This window comes from Carettochelys insculpta, chromosome 2 (assembly GCF_033958435.1).
Source record: "Carettochelys insculpta isolate YL-2023 chromosome 2, ASM3395843v1, whole genome shotgun sequence".
Taxonomy (NCBI): Eukaryota; Metazoa; Chordata; order Testudines; family Carettochelyidae; genus Carettochelys; species Carettochelys insculpta.
Window position 1 is genome coordinate 4808335 of NC_134138.1, and position 18749 is coordinate 4827083.

General features: G+C 61.6%; 1 pseudogene; it reads right to left on the reverse strand.

Annotated features, from left to right (window-relative positions):
• Window positions 1-11: 11 nt before the first annotated feature.
• LOC142009034 (tonsoku-like protein) lies at window positions 12-15100 on the reverse strand (annotated as a pseudogene).
• Between the last annotated feature and the right edge of the window lie 3649 nt (window positions 15101-18749).

Here is an 18749-nt window from a genome sequence, read left to right on the forward strand (position 1 = left end):
GCTGACAACAGGTCATGCCCCAGGCTGCATGGGAGCCTGGGAAATGAGGGTGGGGGGTGTCAAACAGCTGTCCAGAGGGGGAGAAGGCTGGCAGGGTACAGAGCTCTGGCCCAAGCAGCAGAGGGCCAGGTCTCTGCGTCACTGCCTGCAGGGTGGCACAACACAGGCCTGGAGCAGAGGAGACATACAGCACTTTATTGATTGGTTTCCCAGGCCCCTGCACCAGGCAGAAGCCCACCCTGTGCGGCCAAGAAAACACCAGCCAGCTAATAAGTCTGTCTGAACTAGTCCAGTGGCCACTGGCAGGGCAGAGCTAGAACCTGTACAGCTCGGGAATGGGGGACAAATAAAATATCACCCTCCACCTGTGTGGGGAGACGTGCAGTAGGGAAGGGCTCTTCTGCAGGTGGCCGCCTTCAGTCTCTGGCAGCTTATTTCCCCACGCTGGCTTCAGAGCCTGCTCCAAGGCCAGTGCTGCCCCAGGAGCCAACCCCCCAGCCCTGCCAGCAGCCCCAGGGTTCTGCTGCGCAGGTGTGACTGCAGCTGGTGAGACACTACAGGCTGGAACCCAGCTCTCCGGGGACACTCTGGGACTTGCCACCCCTCTCTGTTAGCAGCACAGGCCCGGTAGCTCACTGCCTCCTGGGGACACAGCCGAGGCCTTGGTTCCAAAGCCCAGGGACCCCCATGGGGCAGAGTCCTGCAGCGTTCTGGTGCTCGGAGCCCGAGGCAGACAGGCCCAGTTCCGCAACAGCAGCCGGGGCCCTGCCTCCTTTGGTTACGACGGGACCAGCAGCTCCCTTCTCAGCTTGCACTGGTGCCAGGTGGGGGGAAGCTGCAGGGCTCTGGGCCCCCAGAAAGAACAGGTGCAGCAGCAGCAGCCAGGTCCTGCCCCTCCCCATGGGCCAGGCCTGAGTTCTGAGTGCAGAAAAGTCGCTGGCACAGGCCAGTCACCGTGCCTGGTTCCTCACGTCTGCCCAAGTTCCCTCTGCGAGCAGCCACAGCCCCAAGCAGGATGGGCCTCTTGTGTGCTCCAGCTGCGAGCGGTCGGGCACTTCAGATGCTCTTACAGAAGAGCTTGTGGTGCTGCGTGACTGCGCTCAGAGAGGTGCCCGGGGGGCCAAGCCAGGACTCACCCACGCCCCGCTGGTTGCTGCCGCTCAGCTGCCGGCTGCAGAGCCGCAGCTCACGCACGTTGGCAGAGACCCGGGCCCACGTGGTGCTGTCCAATGGGCCTCGCACCCTGCAGCCTGCGGGAAGGAAACAGGCCGTTGTAGCCACTGTGGCGCACTGAGAATCCTGGACCCGGCCCAAGAGGGGACAGGCTGGGTGACCCCCCTTGTGCCCTTTCTATCAGCTGCAGCCCCTCGCTACTCCAGTCCTGCCTCCTCTGCTCTGCTCTGCTCTGCTCTGCACACCACTACGGAGAGAGAAGCAACTCGGCAGCGCCAGCCAGGCCGGGGGCTGTGCTGGATCAGGAGCAAAACTCCAGGGCTCACAGCCTGCCCCTGCCCCCTCAGGATCACCTCTCAGTCCCTCCAGCGAGGGCAGGGTGATGCTCCCGCGGCCCTGCCAGGTGCAGGGAAGCAGGACCCCTCCGCAACCCAGGGATCTTGGAGCCCTTCACCCCCTCACCTGCCAGGCTGAGGTATTGCAGCCCCTGGCGCCTCTCCCCCAGCGCTGACAGCAGCATCTGCAAGCCCCCGCTGGTAACCTCTGGGTTCGCAGACAAATCCAGGGAGATGAAAGTGGGACAAACCAGGAGGCACCTGGGACCAAGAGAGTCAAACAGCCCCATGCCTCTCGGCTCACCCACAATGCACTGCTGCCCCATGGCCCACCCACTCCCTGTGGGCTAGGTGTTAGATGTGCGGTGTGCTGGCACTGCAGCCTTGGAGCGAGACCCCCAGGGAGCACAAGGTGCGACGGGGGAGGGAGGCAGCTGGACAGGTGTACTGCCTGTGAAGTGCAGTAGTAGAACCAGCAGCTCCACCCGACCACCAATCCACGTACGCCCGGTTCTGTAGGCAGGTCCTGCAGCTCACCAGGCCTCCCACCCAAGGGCTTGTGGCTCAGACTCCCTTCCCGCTCCGTCTCTTTTTACGGGAGGGGGTTCACCTGGTGGCCCAGAAAAGCACAATGCAGGGACAGAAGGTGGCCAGTGGGCTAAAGGCGAACATGGCCACCTTACCTCTCACTCAGGCTCTCTTCCTACTATGTCCCCATGGGCTGGCTGCTGGGCCCAGCCACCCCACGGCTCCTACCCAGCAGGAGATCACTCCGCATAGGACCCAGCTGGGTGAAGGTTGGTGTCACACAGCCACCCCATTACCTTCTGCCCCACAGCAAAGCCCCTGGCCCAGGGACCCCAGCGCTGCCCCTTTACCTGGCCAGCTCTGCGACAGCCTCATCATTCAGGTGGTTCCCAGAGAGAGCCAGGTGGGTGAGCGCACATCCCTGCTGGAATGGAACGGGGTGGGGGGCTGAGCCCAAAGCCACACACCACAGCTGAGCCAGTCAGGGCCGAGCCAGCTGCGTGAGAGGCCCACAGCCCCAGGACAAAAGGGGCTCCCCTGCCACGTGCAGAGCTCCTGCAACTCCTGCAGCCAGAGAAGGGTTACTGCAGGACCCCCTTGCACCCGTACCTGTGTCAGGCACCTGACCACCGGATCCACGAGAGGCTCGCCTAGGCGGGCCGCCACCGAGCCAATCTCCAGCTGGCTGAGGGTGGCGTAGGGCAGACTCCTGAGCAGCAGCTGCAGGCCGCTGGAGCCCAGGGCATTGTGGGACAAAGCGAGGGTCTTCAGGTGCACAGCTCCTGGGCCAGGGGCATGCGGGAGAGACAGCGTGTTAAGAGTGAGCCAGCTGCCGTCTGGCCCGGGCAGATAAAGGAGGCTGGGAGCTTGGCGGAGGGCCTGTCCATAGCTGCCTAACTGGAAACTCAGGCACCCAACAGGCCTGCACTGGGAAAGAACGGCAGAGCAGGCTGCTGTGGGGCAGACCTGGCAGGGAACCCAGGGCGTGGTGTCTGTGGGGCAAGACTGAGGCAAGCCCAGGCCTGGGTAGCTGCGAGCTGTGGGGCAGAAGCTGGCAGAGAGCGGACAGGACAGCGGTCCGCATTCTTTCCATGAGTGGAACCATCCTCACCCCCAAGCTGTAGGCCCCGTCCCAGTGAATGGGGCCCTCCTGGCAGTACCTCTGTGTCACAGGGGGGCCTAGCCTGTAGACCGTGGCGCTGGGGGAGGGGAGCCACAAGGGAGGGCACCACCTGTACCATGAGGCCACGCCTGCTGTGCCCCCACTCGGGGCTGGGGGAGTGCAGGGGCACTTACCTTTCAGGCTGTTGGCCAGCAGGAGGCGCTGGTGCTGCCCAAAAGCCTCAGAGAAGCCACAGGCCTGCAGCCGGTGCGTGGTCAGGACCGGGCAGGCTCGAACCAGGCAGGCCAGGGCCTCGCAGCTCTTGTCCCCTAGGGGGTTCAGGCTGAGGTCCAGCTCTTCCAGGCTCTGGAACAACAGGGGCGGAGGAGTCACCCCAACCTGCTGGGCTCTGCCCTGTGCCACCAGACAGCCGGGGCTGCACCCCCGCTGGGAGGACCACAGCGGCAGCCTCAGCCCCAGAGAAGGGACGGAGCAGCAGAGCCCCCCCCATGCTACAGGGACCCTCACAACCAGCCCCTCCCCAGAAGGACCTCGGAGCAGGCACCTTGGCACCAGCATGGCCACAGCTTACTCCTCCCTGATCCGGGGAGCCCCTGGTGTCCATCAGGGCAGCCCTGGCAGGAGCTCATCAGGGCCCTTTACACCAGCAGTGCCAGAGCCGTAGCCCAGAGCGCCAGGATGGGCAGCTTGGGGGTCCCTGAACTTGCTTGTGTCTCCGGGGTTCAGGCGGGAGGCCGGGGCCCCTCCCACCTGCCGTTGAGGGGAAGGGAGGTGCTGGACACACCCACAAGCCAACCTGGAAGACCGCTTGGGAGGGCAGCCCTGCTGCCAGCGCGCGGAGCCCCTCAGCACCGAGCTGGTTGGCCGACAGGTCGAGGAGGGCCAGGCTGGGCATGGTGCCCAGCGTAGCCAGCAGCTCGGCAGCCAGGCCATCGTCCAGCCCCGTCCCAGCCAGCCGCAGCTGGCGGATGGAGCTGTGCAGCTTGAGGGCACGCAGGAGTGGGGTGAGGTGGGGTTGGTGCAAGGAGAGGCCACAGGTGCTGAACGAGGGGCCCGACTCCTGCAGCTCCATCATCTTCAGCAGAAGCCGGTGCTCGCCTGCAACAGGAGTCCATGAGGGAAGACCAGTCGCTGTGGGGCACCCAGACTGACGAGCTCCCAGCCAGCTGCTGCCTGGCCGGGGCTAGAGCCAAGCAGCCAGGGAGCGGGTGGGGGGCAGCCGCGACCGGGGGCACCTTCCCCCCGCCCAGCACCACGTGGGGGGCAGCCGCGACCGGGGGCTCCTGACATTGCGCGCCGTTCAGCGGATGCTGGACAGGTCTTCCCCTGGCATGTAGCACGGCCCTGGGGGTGCCAATCTGTCCACCCGAAGCCACATTCCACCTCTGTCCCCTTCCGTAGCTGGGCCAGTGACCCGGAGACTGAGGGACTTGCCCGAGGTCACACACGCAGACGGTGGCACAGCTGTGCCCAAGCCCCCTGGACCAGCCTTCCCACTGGAGCCCCTCCTGCCTGTCCCCCCCACGGGCCGGCTGGGGCTGACCGCCCTGAGGCGCTACAAAACCCAGCGAGACCCTGTACATCCAACGGTTCCCACACGCAGGCAGGCAGCAGGGTCCGTGGCATCCCCTTACCCACGGCCAGGCTGCAACAGGCCTTGCGATACCGGTCGGCGAGCGGGGGCAGGTCCCAGGACTGCACCTCTGCCAACACCTGCAAGGCAGACGAGAGCCCTATGGGTAGGAAGGAAGGCCGGCTGGCTGGGCAGCACTGGCAGGCTCAAACACAAGGGGAAGGGCATCGCCAGTGAGGGGTGAAGCCAGACCTCCGAGCTCCCAGTCATCTGGGCCCTGCCGGTTGGTGCAGAGTCCACAGTGATGGGCCCCACCACGACCCTTCAGCGGCCTACAGGGGGACCTGGTGGGCTCAGCCCTGGAAGCGCCAATCCTGGCTCGGGTGCCCCTCACCTCCTCGTTGCTTTGCAGGACGTCCACGATGAGATCCTGGGGAGCCAGCAGTGCCCCTTCCTTCTTGAGGGTGAGCTGGGGCAGCAGGCCACAGGCCTGGTAGTGGCGCTGGGCCGCCTGCTCTGCCAGCCACGCCACCGGGCATCTCTCGAGGCCACTGCAAGGGAAGGGAAGGGAAGGGCTGAGCCAGAGCGCCCCACCAGAACCAGGCCCCCAGCCCACCCTCCCAGGGTGGGGCAGGAACAGGGCAGCCCCCCCAGTGGCAGAGGGGAATGGCCCTGTTACCCCAAGTCCCTGACCCCCTGGCGCTGCCTGGGAGCTGGACCCCTCCGAGGGTGCTGCTAATGTTGCCCCAGACCCGGCTGGGGGGGCAGGACTCCCGGGCTCTGGGCCATGTTGGGAGGAAGGATGCGAGGCGGCTCTCACCTGTGCGGCACGGGGATGAGGAAGACGTTGTCTTGGACCCGGACCCGCACTCGGATGGGGGGTGGCCGAGTCGGGGCTGCAGCCAGCAGTGGGGCCTGGGAACAGGGGAGGGGAGTCAAGACCCAAGAGACAGCCCAGGGGACTCCCTTGCTGTTGTGCACCCCCAGCACCTCACCTGTGGGGCCTCTCCACTGCCGTCTACGGGCCTCAGACCAGCGGCTGGCTCCGGAGCCACCAGGGCCTGGCCCCCGCGGGACCGACCCAGCGACGTCCTGTCCACTATCTGGGTGAGGCGGCTTTGCCGGGCCCTCCTCTTCTGGGGCAGAGCAGCTGGGAAGGGGGCTGCGCCGTCGCTCTCAGACCCACTGGTGCCCCCTGAGTCCGAGCCCGACTCCCCCGGGCGCCGGTGGCTCCTCTTGCGGGGCTCCCGGCTCGCCCCCAGGTCGTCCTCCAGCCAGTCATCCCCCACGTACTCCTCGGCTGGGATCAGGGCCGGCCTGGCAGAGGCCTCGGCCGGCACCTGCTCAGGGACCTGGCAGGACTGGGCACTGCCCACGCCACGGATGGATGCTTCGTACTTGGCCTGCCCGGTGCCAGCGGGGGGCAGCCCAGGCTCTGCCCGCCCGAGGAACCCCGGCACCTGGCTCTCCTCCCCCGGTGCCCTCAGGCTCAGGAGCCGCTGCCTCTTATTGATGGGCTGGAGCGGGGTCATGCACTCGTCCAGCTTGGCCCAGCACTCTGGCCCCTGCCCGCCACGCTGGGTCAGGATCCTGCAGGGCGCAGTCGCCTTCGTGGAGGGGCCCCCACTCTGGGGCTGGGGGGGCCACAGCTGAGTGGGGGGGTGTCAGCGGCTCAGAGAGCTCCGCATCAAACAGCTGGCTCTGCGGCACATCCTGTGGGGGCTGAGCCACCTCTGCTGCTGGGCGGGAGACAGGGAACCCCGTGAGTTGGGCCCAGCCCCCAAGAGATGCCCCCCCACAGCACCACTCCCACCCGGCCTCACCTCGCCCCACCACCGCCTCCTTGAGCAGCTGCTCCATGGCTCGGCAGCGCTGGCGCGTCTCCTGGTCCAGGTCCCGGCCGTACATCCTCACCCACTCCCGGAGGGTGCCCAGAGGGCTCAGGCCCTGCGGCGGATAAGATGGAGGGGCTGAGCCTCAGGGCCGCCCCCAGAAACCCCACAGCTGTGCAGGGGTGCCGAGCCCAGCGCCCACCCACAGGCCGCTGCTCCCGCACCTTGGCGTTCCTCAGCACCACCGACGCGCCCCTCTGGAGCAGCAGCTCGGCCATGTCGAAGTGGCCGCAGTTGAGAGCGTCGTGCAGGGGGGTGATCCCCTCGCAGCCTGGGCCCCCGGGGTCATCGATGGAGGCACCACGCTCCAGCAGCAGCCGCACGATCTCTGGGCACAGGAGCCAGCAGTTACTGCTGGGTGGCAGCACCAGGGCCCCCTCCAGCCGGCCCCCATCACCCGTTCCAGCCCCTGCCGTCATCCGCCCCCCACACCGACACCCTCCCACCCTCCTCACCACTCACCCAGGTGCCCGTGGTTACAGGCCTCGTGCAGCGGGGTCCAGCCGCAGTAATCCCGCGGGTTCAGGGGGTGGCCCTGCCCCCAGGAGGAAAGAGACATGAACAGGCATGAGGGTTACGTGGGGGCCAGGTGCCCTGCTGGGCTTCATGCCAACTCCTGCAGGATCTCCCCCTCCAGCTGCCCTCCCTGCGGGCCAGGCCGGGAAGCGGCCCCAGTGCCCAGCGCCTACCTGGCTCACTCCCACGCGCCCTGCAGGCAGGACACACTTGCTGAACGCGTCCCCTGCTGGGGGCTGTGAGGGCCAGAGCAGAGGGACGCCGCGACCCCAGCCAGCCGCCCAGCTGCCCCCACGGGCCGACGGAAGGTACCCCAGGGCGCCCTGCCCGGGAACGAGGAGCGGCTCCCACCTGCTCCAGGAAGAAATGGACCCGGCGCAGGTTCCCGTCGATGCAGGCGCGGTGCAGCGGGGTCTCACCCCGGTCATTGCGCCGGTTCCACTGCAGGGCACAGGGAGGGCGGAGGCGGGGTCAGCACTGCCCGGGGGCCCCAGATCAGAGCCACCCCCTCGGCCCCCGCGCAGCGCCCTGGGATCAGGCCTCGCCAGGGCAGGAGCTGGAGCGACGGCCCCACGGGGCGAGGACGCTGCGCCCAGGCCCAGCCTCACCTTGGCGATCCTGCGGCGGCCAGGCACGCTCTTGCTGTAGCCGTCCAGGTCATCTTCCTCCCCGTCTGGAACGCACAGGCCTGAGTGAGGCACCCGGCTCCAATACAGCCCCCACCCTGCCAAAGGGGGGCCCGCGCCAGGCAGACGCGCAGGGCTACAGCCTCACCCGGCCGGGACTCAGCTCCGGCTCCCTCCCCGTCCCCCCCAGCCGGCCCACTCACCGCTCTCAGACAGCTCCAGGTCGCTCTCCTCCAGGGGCTCGCTGCTGTCCTCCTCCTCCTCCTCCTCCTCCTCCCCCCGGCTGTCCCTGGCGCTGCTCCAGCCCTGCGAGCGGCACAGGCCCTGAAGCCTGGCCAGCGTGTCGGGGGCCTCAGGGCGCCCCCACTTCTGCTGCAGGGGGTGAAGGTGCTGTAGGATTTGCCGCTGGGGGGGTGAAAGGATGGGCTGATCACCCTGCCCAGCCGCAGATGGGGTTGGGCGCTCCCAGGGCTGCTAGCCCAGGCCTTGTCAGCTGGGGGCGCTGGCCTTTAAGGCAGTCCCCAGGCCCCCCCCCAGGCCTGAAGGGGCCCTGCAGGGAGCAAGGCCAGGGCACTGACCATTGGAGCAGCTCCCAGGTCCCCCAGCCCCTGCCTAGCCCAGAAGGAGCAGCTCCCAGCACTGACCACTGGAGCAGCTGCCAGGCCCCCCAGCCTGGCCCAGCAGACAGGCTACGAGTGAGGGGAGGACGCTGGCTAGGCACTCTCGAGTCCAGCCCCAGCACCGCAGCTGCCCTGGGCGCCTTTCAGCTCCGAGCCCCGGCACCCCACGCCCTTCCCCTGCCTTTCTGCTGTGCTGGCGCAGGAGGAGCCGGGTGCAGCCTGGAATCCTGGGCGGAGTGAGGAGCTGGGCTCCCCGGCAGGTGAGCAGCACGGTCCCTCCCGGGCATGTGCCAACAAGGAGCAGAGCCTGGAAGCGGGAGGGGGCCAGAAACCAGCACTTTCGGCCACAGGCCCTAGCAGGGAGGTGTTGTGCGTAGGGCGGGGGGCTGGGAGGACTCCTGGGTGCCAGTCTCAGTTATCGCAGGCTCGGGGGACCCCGGGAGGGGCACTGCCAGCTGCCCAGCCTGAAGGGGGTGCTGCAGGCGAGCACTGGCATCCCCATTGGGCAGCAGCTTTGGGCCCGTCCCCTCACCTGCAGCCTGGGCTCCCCAGCCTGCTCCGCGCACCGGAGCGCGCTCTGAAAGCAGGGCTCCAGGGCCTCGTAGCCTTCGCCAGCCTCCTCCCTGGCCAGGGCGATGTTCAGCCAGGTCTTCCCCTCCTGGGGCACACAGACAATGGGATTAGCTTCCCCCCACCAGTCCAGCTCCACTGGCAGGGAGCCCACCCAAGGGCACGGGGTAAGTGACAAACAGCAAGTCCTTTGCCATCCTGACTCTTACGCCTGCCCCACCCTCCTTCCCTGCTCCCGAGCTGTGGGACCCAGCCAGGCCCTGCTTGCTAGCTGAGCTCCCCTCCCGCAACTCCCCAGAGCACAGCCAAGCCCAGCACGGGGTCCCCAGGCCCTGCAGGGTGAGACCGGCGGGCAGAAGGCAGAGCCCAGGCCGCCCCCTCACCTCCAGTGGGTTTCCTCGCCGCAGCGCCAGCTCCGTCTGGTAGTGCTGGACCGCCCGGCCGGGCTCCCTCAGGTCCGCAAAGGTGGTAGCCAGAGAGACGTAGATCACAGCCAGCTCCTGCTCAGGCTTCTGCAGGGACTCGGCGTAGCGCAGCTGCCAGAGACACCGTCCACAGCATGCTGTGCCCGGGGTGGCCGCCCGCCCCCGCAGGGCTCGCCCAGCCCCATCCCTGCTGCCTGCAGGAATCTGAGCGGGTGCCCCTGCCCTCGGGCCAGAGCTTGGCAGCACTTCGGCGGCTAGGAGGAAGCGGAACCAGCCCCTTACCATGCACGGAGCCCAGCCTCAAGGCAGCCTGGTCCTCCCCCAGCCCACAGGCCGAGAGCAGGGGCAGCCCTCACCCACCTGCCTCTGGTAGAACTCCACCGCCCGGCGATAGTCCCCATGCTTGGAGAACAGGTCCCCCAGCTGCTCACACAGGCCCAGGGCTGTCTGCAAGTCGCCGGGCACTGCCTCCTCCAGAGCCTCCTGCAGATGGCTGACCTTCATGGCTGGGGGAGAGGCCAGCAGTGTGAGTGGCACGCACCGGGGGTGGGCTGGGTTCTTCCCCCTAGAGGCTCAGGGCAGGTAGGGGAGCCACAGGTGAAGGGGTATGTGGGGACCAAGGTGCCCCTCACCCAACCCAGCCTGCAGGCCTCTGGGACAGTGAGCACCTGCCGAGCCCCCTTCGCTGCCCCCCTGGGCTGGTGCGGGGTCAGTGTCAAAGCACCGCCCTGTGGTGCCACTGGGGCTACGTCGGGGACGTGCCAGAAGCCCTGTCAGGAGTGGCCTGTGCAAGCGCGGCCCTGCACCCGAGAAGCCGCGGCACCTTTCCCTGGGCGTGCCTGTGACACGGGGGTGGGGGGGGGCGGGCACCGCCCCAGGAGCCACAAGCCACACAGGGCTGTGAAGGGGAGGGGCTGCACTGAGAGCCAGAGGTGGAGAGCTCCCAGCCCCAGTCAGCCTGGGCTGAGCCCTGGGGAGTGACACCCAACCTCCTCCCGGCCAGCTGCACAGGCCACTGGGTCCCCTCAGCCCCACCCCGCGCCGTGTCGCAGGGAGCCCCAACCCGAGCCCCCTCAGCGTAACGCAGGTTCCTGCGGATGCTCTCGCGCTGCTGGGGCTGCTGGGAGCCCAGCACGTAGGCCTTCTTCAGCGAGCGCCTGGCGGCCACAAAGTCCCCCAGGCTGAGGAGCACCTGCAAGGCCCCAGGGCAGCAGGGTCAGCAAGCGGAGGGGCAGAGAGGTCCAACTACCAAAGGGTGCTGGCCTGGTGGGGGGGGAGGGGGCTGTCCCCTTGCTGGCCATGCTGGGTGGTCAGGCCCCAGGGGGAAGAGCTTGGGGGCCAAGTACGGGCTCCCCGCTGCCCTCACCTGGGCGATTCCGGCACAGCACTCACTCTCCATGCACTTCTCCTTCATGGTGTGGGCGCAGTCGCGCGCCCGCTCCAGGCAGCGCATGGCCTTGGAGTGCTGCCCCTCCCGCAGGTGGATGTGGCCCAGATTGAAGTAGGCCCGGTACAGGTCTTCGTAGAGGTGAGTCTGCCTAGAGGGAGACGGGTCACCCCCAGGGTCGCCCGCCCATTCACGTTCTCAGGAAACCCCTGGGCCCTGGGCCCCCACCTGACACCCCCCAGCCACAGCACCAGCCGGTTTCCTGAGCCAAACGGCTGCAGCCACCAGCAGAGGGTGAACCCCAGGGAAACACAGGAGCTCTTCAGAGGGGCCTTCGGCCTATCAGCACCACCACCCGCCCCCCCCAGGAAGGGGCCAGGGCCTTACTCGGAGATGAAGATGCTCTTCTTGATGTACTGGCTGCACCTGGCCTGGTCCTTCATGCTGTCGTACACCAAGCCCAGGTTGAGGTAAAGCCGGGCCCTCATCTCACTCAGCTCCCGCTGCGGCACCTTCCCTGGGACAGCCAGAGCCAGCCCGTCACCCAGCCGGCTCCACAAGGCAGGAGCTCCAGGGCCAGAGAGGGGCTGGACAGGTCCTGGACCCCTCACCCTCCAGCTGGCCGAATGAGCTGAGCAAATTGTCTCCCAAGGGATGGGGTGGGAGTGCTGGGAGGTCCCTACGGAACAGTCTCGGGCACGGTCCTGGCTGCCCTGCTGTGGAACCGAGAGGTCAGAAAAGGCTGGAGGTCCCTGAGTGCCCCTGCATATCCCACAATCCCGGCGGCGAGCCTAACTGGGCCTTACAAGCCAGCACGAGTAGATGGGAAGCCCGGATGAAAGCCTGAGGGCCTGCCCCTTCCTGGCCAGGCCAGGGAGTTCCGGCTCGGGGAGGGGATGGAGCTCAGGGAGCAGGGACATCCCAGATGCAGGCTCTGGGGCAAGGACAAGGGGTAAAAGGTGGGGACTTAGACCGTCTGGTCAGACAGCCAAGGCAGAGGCCGACTGGTGACCCTCCCCAGGGCGCACCACATCCCAAGCTGATGGCTCCCCTCCCTGGCTCCGTGTCCCACAGCTCCCAGCCCGGCTCTCACCTTCCAGCTGCTCCTCCAAGATGGCCAGGCTCTTCATGAAGGCCTGCTCCGCCTCCCAGAGCGCCTCCCCGGCCTGGCCGCTCTCCGCCACGAACATGTAGGTGCGGCCAATGGTGGCCCAAGCCCTCTGCTGCTCAGTGTGGTCGGACACAGCGCAGGCCAGCTCCAGATGCTGGCGCTGGTGCTGATGGAGCAGGAGAACAAGAGGGCGCATGAGACCCCCCAAGCCCCATGGATCTGGGCTGGCTTTGAATTGGGCCCTGCAAGGTTGACAGCTCAGGGGTTACCACTATGTGCCCTAGTGTTCCCTTTTAAACCCCTCCAGCCATTCTGTCGCCCCTGCTCTGGCTTGCTGCCCCTCTCACCCCGTGGCCATTGGCGGGGCTGAATACTGGGAAAGTAGCTCTCAGCCCAGCTCCTGGGGAGCCCCAATCCCTGCAGCTGATTATCCCCCTCTCCCCCATTACCTTCAAAGCAGCTTCATAGTTCTCCAGCTCAGCCAGGCGCTCCCCAATCTTCCGGTGGGCCACGGCACAGCCGATAACATCCTCCACGCTCTCCAGGAGGCGCAGCTCCTCCTGGTGCTCCACCAGCGCCTCTCGGTACCGCCCTGCCGGGAGCAGAGAGACACTGGGGTGACGAGCGAGCCAGCTGGCTTCCCAAGGCACAGCAGGGGCCCCTGGGATGAGGCGCACCCACTCCATCAGCTACAAGAGCAGCCAGAGTAACAAGCCCGGGGCGTAACCCCTCTTGGGGCTCAGAGCTGACATGCACTGGGGACTCAAGAGCACATCTCCTATGTTAACAACAAGTCCCGTGGCACCTTATAGACTAACGTATTTTGCAGCAAAGGCTTTCGTGGGCAAAGACCTGCTGCATCACATAGAATCACAGAACACTAGGACTGGAAGGGACCTTGAGAGGCCATCGAGTCCAGCCCCCTGCCCCAATGGCAGGACCAAGTACTGTCTAGACCATCCCTGATAGACATCTATCTAACCTGTTCTTAAATATCTCCAGCGACAGAGATTCCACAACCTCCCTTGGCAATTTATTCCAGTGTTTGACCACCCTGACAGTGAGGAACTTCTTCCTAATGTCCAACCTAAACCTCCCTTGCTGCAGTTTAAGTCCATTGCCTCTTGTTCTATCCTCAGAGGCCAAGAAGAACAAGTTTTCTCCTTCCTCCTTATGACACCCTTTTAGATACCTGAAAACCGCTATCATGTCCCCCCTCAGTCTTCTATTTCCCAAACTCAACAAGCCCAATTCTTTCAGCCTTTCTTCATAGGTCACATTCTCTAGACCTTTAATCATTCTTGTCGCTCTTTTCTGGACCCTCTCTAGTTTCTCCACATCCTTCCTGAACTGCGGTACCCAGAACTGGACACAATACTCCAGCTGAGGCCTAACCAGCGCAGAGTAGAGCGGGAGAATGACTTCTCGTGTCTTGTTCACAACACACCTGTTAATGCATCCTAGAATCATGTTTGCTTTTTTTGCAACAGCATCACACTGTTGACTCATATTTAGCTTGTGGTCCACTGTAACCCCTCGATCCCTTTCTGCTGTACTCATTCCTAGACATGCTCTGACAAAGCGGTTCATTGCCTCCAAAAGCTCATGCTCCAAAATCTCTGCTAATCTATAAGGTGCCTCAGGACTGCTTGTTGTTCTCGAAGTTACAGACTAACATGGCTCCCTCTGTGATACTCATCTCCCATGTTGTAGCTGACGGCCTCTGATTTTCTAGCTACAGGAAATACAGTGGCTCTAGCACACTTGGATGGCAGCAGAGCATCAGACAAAATTAGCTACATGCAACGTTAGCCAAACTGGAGCACTCTGGGATCAGCCCAGGAGCGTACAGGGGCAGAGAACAGGCTTCAGGGGGTGCAGGCAACAGGCTGTGCCGAAAGGTAAACTGGCAGAGGGCAGGGATGCTCCTGGCACAGCTCCTCAGAGATCCGACACGAGCCCAGTTGTACCATATCTATTAATGCCCAAGGCAGGAACAGCAGGAGTGCACTGATGGGCTTTGCTGCAGACACAAGTCAGGAAGGGCGCTCGCTCCGGAGGAGGATCGGCATGGTAGGCAGGACGATCGGGGGGATCTCAAAGCCTGCAGCAGAAACGAGGCGCTGCTCAGTACGACAAAGGACAAGGTGCTTGGAGTGAAGGGCTACCGATAGCCGGAGGCTCATCAGCTGAAGTGAAGGAAGGTGAGAGAAACCTGGATGCTTTGGCTGGTTATAGGGTGACTAAAGCAGGGAATGCAAGGGACAATGCTGGCCTGAGAACAGAGAGTCTTGAGTAAAGTTGGCTGGCACAAAGGAGAAGGTTTCTAACCATTGCAGGGAGCTGTGGGGACGGAGGCCAAACAAGATTCAGGTTAAGGAGAGAGCTAGATGTCACAATGGCAGGGAGTTTCAGGCATGGGGCGTTCTTCTTCAAGAGCAGGGCTCAGGTCACAGGCCAGGATCATCGCACTGAATCGGCTCCCTGCTGGGGGAAGGTCAGCTGTGTGGCAGACACAATCTCCTGGGGGCTGGTCCCAGCCCATGGATGTACCATCCCTGCAAAGAAGAGCCATTCCAGGCCTGCTCCCACGGCCAGGAGCCCTCCCCAGCCCATCCGTCACAAACACAGCCAGACCAGCACCGACAAAGACAGCCGAGAGCACAGCCGAGAGCATTGCCCAGTGACCAACTTTCGAACAGTGGCCCCAAAAGCAGGGCCTCCAAACCTTCCTCAGGACGGCTCTCCCGGACCCATCTCTCCCAGCGTCAGCCCTGGCCACGAGAGCCAGACAGCAGTCAGCTAGCCACCCTTTGCCATTGAGAGCCAGGCCCTGGGACCCACTCACCATGTCTGGCCAAGATCTCCCCAAGCTGGTTGCAAATGGCAGCTTCCTCCTTCAGGCTGCCACTCCTCCGGGCCTTGTCCTTTGCTTTCTGGAGCACTGGGGGGCCGGGGGGAGAGAAGAACATCAGAACCCGGTCAAGCTCCCACAGCCTGTCAGCATCAAACCCCTCTGGCGCAGAGTCATCGGCCCTCTAACTACGTGCCCAGCTCAGGGCAACAAATCACAACACGCAGGATTTCCAATTACCTCCACCACCATGGAATCTGACCCCCAGCCTGGCTGCATGCTCCCTGGGGGAGACAGGAGCTGAGTCCCAGACAGATGGACAGGACTGTCGCAGGGTAGTCCAAACCCCCTCACCCCACACTGCCCAGACCCGTCTGGGAGCCCAGCTCAACGATCCCACCTATAAATGACCCTCTCTCTGGCCCCACATGTTGACCCACACACCCTCAGCCCCACCCACCTCCACCCTCTCTGACACCCTCCTGCCTCCCTGCCACACACAACTGCAATATCGCCTTCAAATCCCGCACCCCCTCTGCCCTTGCCAACCTATCACCCACCTGCCTCTGACTCCCCCCATCACCCGGCCCCCTCTGCTCCCCCATCACGCCCCAGATGGTGCACCCCCTTCGATCCCCCCATCACCCCACACTCCACTGCCCTGCCCCGCCCCCATCACCCCACACCATCACTGCCCTGCTCCCTCTCACCTCCCATCACCCCACACCCCACTGCCCTGCCCCCTCTCACTCCCCATCACCCCATACCCCGCCCCCATCACCCCACCCCCCATCACTGCCCTGCTCCCTCTCACCTCCCATCACCCCACACCCCACTGCCCTGCCCCACCCCCTCTCACCCCCCATCACCCCACACCCCCCGCCCCATCACCCCACCCCCCATCACTGCCCTGCTCCCTCTCACCTCCCATCACCCCACACCCCACTGCCCTGCCCCGCCCCCTCTCACCCCACCCCACACCCCATCACTGCCCTGCTCCCTCTCACCTCCCATCACCCAACACCCCACTGTCCTGCCCCACCCCCTCTCACCCCCCATCACCCCACACCCCGCCCCCTCTCACACACACCCCCTAGAGCTGGAAGGGACCTCTGGAGGTCATCTCATCCAGTCCCCTGCCCTGGCATCAATTTGCCCCAATCCCTCAATGGCCTCCTCAAGGCTTGAGCTCACACCCCTAGGTTTAGCAGGCCAATGCTCAAACCCCTGAGCTATCTCCCCACCCTAATTAACGGACGTTACTCATAACTTTAACTATAAAAATTATACATGTACATAAATAGATTTTACAGGTCCAGGGGGTTATAACATTAAAAATGATAGGTCACAAGTCATTTTTTGTTCAAAACATTTCTGAGTTATTCATAGGTGTGTTCATAACCCTTTTTCCGTAAAGCGTGGGGGGATGGTCCGTCACAACAATATGTTTAATCGACTCTCTGGGTAACTTTTTTAGTGCGTCAACAAAAGCAGAGAGAAGCAACTGATGTCCACAGTCAACAATCTTATCTGGTGGCTAAACTGTGCTGCAGTCGGACAAATGCAAGGGCGAAATGACAGAACCCGGAAAAAAAAAGATTCGAAGGCTGTGCACTTTTAAAAATGAGTGGCTGCAACTCCCAGAGTATCAGAATTGGCTTATAAAGGCAAGTGAAGACTCAGGATATTGTTCTATTTGTGATGTTCAATTCACAGTTAAGTTTGATTCTGTAAAAGCCGTCAAGCATCATGCAGAAACAAAGGGTCACAAAATCAAAGTACAAGGACAGGTGTGGTGTAATGCTAGCAATAAAGTCTCCGTAAAGAGTAACAATGCTGAAGAACAACGCATATGCGCAGCTGAATTGCTTTTAACATATCATGGAGTTAAACACTACCACAGCTACCGTTCTCAAGATTGTGGAAATAAACTGTACCCCTCCGTTTTCCCTGATTCCAAAATAGCTTCCAAAATTCACTGTGGAATGACAAAAGTAGAAGCTTTGATCGAGGCTGTATTAGCACCACATTCTTTAAAACTGGCTGTGCAAGACATTGGATCAGCACCTTTCTCAATCTCAGTGGATGCTTTTAATATAGGGAGCATGAAACTATTCCCAGTTGTCATCCAGTACTTCAATAAAGATAAGGGAATCTGCACATCACTCCTAGACTTTCTTGAAGATGCAGATGAAAAATCAGAGGTGATTGTAAAGAACTTCTTCAAAATGCCAGTCTGGTACAGAATAAAATTGTGGCATATGGAGAGAGAGATTTTGAAGAAAATGAGTCTGGTTTTGTGCACCTAAAACAAATGCTGGATTTACCAAACCTTGTACCAACACATTGCAGCACTCAGATAGTACACAATACAGCAAAGCATGGCTTGAGAATGCTCTCTTACGACGTAGAGTGTTTGGTCCTCAAGGTCTTCAGTGAAGTCTTTGCACTAGACGAGAATAACGGTGAACTTAAAGAGTTCTTTGATTTCATGAAGACAGACTATACAGAAATCTTACGCCAAGTACCTAAACGTTTTCTGGCCCTTTTCACTGCCATTGACAAGTTACTGAAGAATTGGCCGGCCCTCAAATCTTACTTTGTGAGTAAAGGGGAGGAGGATGTGAACTGCACAGTCTGGGCCTTTCTTTCTGAGTATAAGGACATAGCTTCCAATGATGAAACTATTACACTTCCTGAACTGTACATCTACTTTGTGCATAACCTTATGAGCCAATTTACCAGCACCATAAAGGTTCTTGAGAGTAATTACCTTCAGGTAACTGAACTGTATGCTACATTCAACAAGCTGAGAAGAGAGATTCAGAATCGACAAGAGAAAGGTTTCTATGGGTACAAGGTGATGCAACTCTTGAAAAAGCTACACCCTAACGAGCAGAACACCTTTAGTGGAGACGCCCAGCAGACTTACATGCACATGCTCCGGTATCTAGAAAAGAGGTTTGATTTCAGTGAAAATTCTTTCTATAAGTTGTGTGCACCGCTCAGTCTGGACAGGCCTCTGGAGCTAGACAAACTGTGCACTTTGATGACAAACTTGGACATTCAAGTGGATGTAGATGAACTTTTCACAGAAGTGTCTGTATTGAATGATGCACTACCAATCCTAAAGGGTTCAATAATTAATGCTGAATCAGAACAGGAACAGCAGCAACATGAACGCCACCGTCAGACCGGCAGCTCTGAAGTCTGGGTAGAATTCTTTAAGTGCTGCGAGGCCCCGAACTTGCTTAGAATTGTGCAGCGTGTGTTTGCTGTTCCAGCCAGCAACACCTTTGTGGAACGCGTTGTTAGCGTAATGAAGAATTTGTGGGCCGATGAAAGGAACAGGCTCCAAACAGACCTAGTGAAAGCTGAACTGTTTGTGCACTTCAACTATAAAATGACATGTGATGAGTTTGCTGGATTTCTGCAGACAGGGGCAGCTAAGGAGCTCATGGCGGCAGCAGCCAATTGTGAGATGTTTTAATTGACATTTCCCACACCGCTGTTTGGTCTAGACTAATGCTCCCTCTCATTTTTCCCATCTGTGTGCAGAATAAATTTTGTTACGTGCACTGATGTATGTGCAAGGATGTGCACCACCAGTTAAAAACGTGCTGCCAGCTGTGAGCGCTGTGCTGATCACCTGGGCGGCATATGAAGCTCTCCTGGGCAGCTGCCCAAGAGCTCAATATACCAGGAACCCTGATCTAGCGCAGGGTTTCTTAAACTATGTTCTGCAGAATACTGGTGTTCCCAGAACAACTCGCAGGTGTGCTGTGAGCATCTGACACTTTTTTGGTGTCATGATATGGTATTGGTATGTATGTTCTGTCTTTACAATCAGATACAATGTTACTATTTAATTTTATCAGGTACCACAGCAATGACTTCAGTTTGGTTTCGCTATATATGTTGCTAGTTGAGGGGAGCAGTTCTTTTTTTGGAAGAAAATTTTTGTAGCTGTTCCTCATAAATATAGTTTTGTTTGGTGTTCTGTGGTCTTAAGAATT